This window comes from Octopus sinensis, linkage group LG14, assembly GCF_006345805.1.
Source record: "Octopus sinensis linkage group LG14, ASM634580v1, whole genome shotgun sequence".
In the NCBI taxonomy this organism is placed as follows: Eukaryota; Metazoa; Mollusca; class Cephalopoda; order Octopoda; family Octopodidae; genus Octopus; species Octopus sinensis.
In genome coordinates this window covers 54,021,592-54,025,499 of record NC_043010.1, presented here as the reverse complement: position 1 = coordinate 54,025,499, position 3,908 = coordinate 54,021,592, and the positions used below count along the sequence as shown (strand labels likewise).

The 3,908-nt window shown below is 37.5% G+C and overlaps 1 long non-coding RNA gene across 1 annotated transcript in view; it reads left to right on the top strand.

Moving 5' to 3' along the window:
- The first annotated feature begins 1,416 nt into the window (after positions 1-1,416).
- Positions 1,417-3,908, top strand: part of LOC118766141 — a 29,630-nt gene continuing 27,138 nt past the window's right edge. Inside the window, exons 1-2 of the long non-coding RNA XR_005002052.1 lie at positions 1,417-1,452; positions 2,514-2,516. This is a non-coding gene — a long non-coding RNA (uncharacterized LOC118766141). The remainder of the gene's footprint in view (positions 1,453-2,513; positions 2,517-3,908) is intronic.

The following is a 3,908-nucleotide window of genomic DNA, read 5'->3' as shown; positions in this document are numbered from 1 at the left end:
TTTCTATGGTGACCGCTATGTCCACACAAGGCACACTGAGCGCAGAGTAGCGTGCTGCTTGGAGAACTGTTTATTGGCAGCCAATAATATTTTATAAACAAAGAAAAATAATAGTAGTAAGCTTATGTGTTACTATTAAGGGAGTGGAGGCGCAATGGCCCAGTGGTTAGGGCAGCGGACTCGCGGTCATAGGATCGCGGTTTCGATTCCCAGACCGGGCGTTGTGAGTGTTTATTGAGCGAAAACACCTAAAAGCTGCACGAGGCTCCGGCAGGCATGGTGGTGATCCCTGCTGTACTCTTTCACCACAACTTTCTCTCACTCTTACTTCCTGTTTCTGTTGTACCTGTATTTCAAAGGGCCGGCCTTGTCACTCTCTGTGTCACGCTGAATATCCCCGAGAACTACGTTAAGGGTGCACGTGTCTGTGGAGTGCTCAGCCACTTACACGTTAATTTCACGAGCAGGCTGTTCCGTTGATTCGGATCAACCGGAACCCTCGTCGTCGTAACCGACGGAGTGCTTCCAGTTCCAGTACTATTAAGGAAAAAAGCTGAACAACGACTAACGGGCCGGATTCTAAGGTTTCGTAAGCCGGATTCGCCCCGTAGGCCGGATGTTGGGCAGCTAGGGTCTAGATCAGGGGAGATTTCTGGAGGTCCACACAACAAAATAGGAAATCGGGGATCCACAATAGTATTTTAAGGGACCCTGAAATGATTTGGCTTTAGATATCGGTATGTATCAGAAGAAGCAGCTTGATTTCTTTCTCTAACATTTTACATAATTCAACTTGCACAAATTAATGTGTGAAAACATGAATAAATAGCATTATATAAAACTATCTTTTTTTAAATATCGAATGGCAATGAGGACCCACCAGAATGAAATAGCAATCAAAGGGGTCCATAGAGAAAGAAATATGGTTGGGAATTCCTGGTCTAGTTACATTACAGAATAGTATGAGTTAATCTTTATTGCTCCTGTATTACTTCATAATTTACAATCCGTTTTATTCTCATGATGTATGTATTTTAATATATTACACAAACGCATGCGACTGCCATACACACAAACACACACGTACACATAAACATATGTATATATATATATATATATGTGTGTGTGTGTGTGTGTGTGTGTGTGGTGTGTGTGTGTGTGTGTATGTGTGTGTGTATGTGTGTATAAAATACAAAATACACAGTTATATCTTGAGTTAGCTAGTAATAACAATACTCAAAATATAATAGCGACTGGAGTTGTAATTTTGTAATTTTTGTATTTTTGTATTTTTTCTGTATTTTTTTCTGGAATTTTAATATGTCCTTTATATGTTTTATTATCCCAAATTTTTAATTTACCAATGTTTTATAACTTTAAGTGTAAAGTTATACACTGATTCTTATATATTTATATATATTATTATATTTAAATATGTCGGATTTTATATCCGTTCTGTAGATATAAATGAATATATGAATATATTTGATCTTCGTGTGTGGATCTTAGTAATGTTCGTTTAGTTCCTGCTCGCATTGCCACCGCTCAAATTAATATATAATATATAATTAATATATAATACATAGTTATCGCCATACTAATATGGCAGTCTTATAAATATAAGACAAAAGCTGTCGCTGATTAGCTCCAAGAGGCCACCGCCTCAAGCTAGCTATTTGACACACGAACCTGCGTCCAGTAACGCTGCCGTAATCTCCTTTAGAGAGACTTAGTAATTTTAATATTTCTATTATATATATATAATATATATTATATATATATATATTATATATATATATATATATATATATATATATATATACACAAAGAGAGAGAGAGAAATAGGGAGAGAGAGAGAGATGTGGAAGTGTGCTCATGTCCACTCACTGGCGCGCGCACACACGCAAGCACACACACAAATATATATATATATATATTTGTAAATATAACGATAGAGAAACAGATGTGAAAGTGTGCCCATGTTCACTTACATAAGCGCGCGTGCACACACACATATACACACACGTAAGCCTGCATGTAAGTATGAGTGACCGGTAAATGTATTTACGTATATGTGTATTGATAGTTTGATGGTTCTGTAGATAATAACATTGTTTTTCAACCACATCATTCCAAGTTTCATCATAAAGAATGACACTCTTGGCACAATAGGCTTTTATGATATATTATCACTAAAATCTATGACGAAAACAATAAGCACCACATGCTGGTTTCTGGACAGTTTGTCTCCTTGTGTATGAAATATATTTTTTCTCTATCTATATTAGAACCACGGAAAACATTTATTTTGATATCTGTATGAGTCCAACTATAATATTCTTTTAAAAGCAAGATAGAATGTATTTTCTTGTAAAAGTTTTTTTTGCGTAGCAACAGAGTTGAATGTTTCAATATTCCTTTCTTCCGTAACTAACATATTCGCAAGTATATTTAGATGGTAGCAATGTTATGTTAGAAACCATCTAATGTCAAATGCTGAGAGAAAGTTTGAGACTGTGACAGTGAACTTTTATGAGATACCAATTAATATAGATTGATGATTTCTACATATATTATATATAGGTTACAATATGTTTTATAACAGAAATCTATATAAAAAATTAATTCTTTACTACCCACAAGGGGTTAAACACAGACGGGACAAACAAGGACAGACAAACGGATTAAGTCGATCACGTCGACCCCAGTGCGTAACTGGTACTTAATTTATCGACCCCGAAAGGATGAAAGGCAAAGTCGACCTCGGTGGAATTTGAACTCAGAACGTAATGGCAGACGAAATACGGCTACGCATTTCGACGGCGTGCTAACGTTTCTACCAGCTCGCCGCCCTGTATAAAAAATATCTGTATAAAAATATGTGGAGGCGCAATGGCCCAGTGGTTAGGGCAGCGGACTCGCGGTTGGAGGATCGCGGTTTTGATTCCCAGACCGGGCGTTGTGTGTTTATTGAGCGAAAACAGCTAAAGTTCCCCGAGGCTCTGGCAGGGGGTGGTAGCGAGTCATGTTGTACTCTATCACCCCAAATTTCTCTAACTCTCTCTTCATTTTTCTTGAGTAACGCTGCGATGGACTGGCGTTCCGTCCAGCTGGGGTGGGGGTGGGGAACGCATACGACACAGAAACCGGGAAACCGGGCCAATGAGCCTGGCTATGCTTGAAAAGGGCGCATAAAACAATAACATATAAAAATGTACATTGAAAATATAGATGAGGAACGTTGATAAAGTGAGTAAGGGGAAATGCTAATTGACAGGACGTCACCAACTGTAAACAACATGAAGTACGAAAACAAGCGAGTTAAATTGCGCAAGAAACGAGAGAGAGAAAATTGAAAACAGGACAAGTAACAGAAAGAACGACCCTTCATCAGTTGTCGGCTGTCTATCTACTCCTCTACGAGGGTAAGTCAAAAGCACTTTCACCATAACGTATATTGTCGCACCGCCTTCTCGAAGCTTGGGCTAGTGCCTAAATGAGAAGTATTTATATATATGTTTGAACATTTTGCTCAGACACGGCGAGACCTGGCCTGGAATTGGATATACGTCTGTTTCAGGACATATTGCTTTATGAGAATACTAGCGTAATAAGAACAGAGCGTTTACATCCGATAAAAAAAAAATGTGTATTATTTCTGGCAGACAGAGCTTCGGGGAGAAAAAATCAAAGTTCAACTGGCACCAAAGACTATTTTGCTTTTTAGTATCTCGGAATTGTTAAACTATTCAAGTTCTAGCCTCGTGCTTAGTGACTCATACCTTCACCTCAAACTTGTTAGTATTATACCTAAAAAAGATTTAATTATTATGATACAAAAGATTTTACACAGGATTTTAATTAGTAGAATTGATATTTAATTTTCCTTCCTACTTTAAATATTTTGA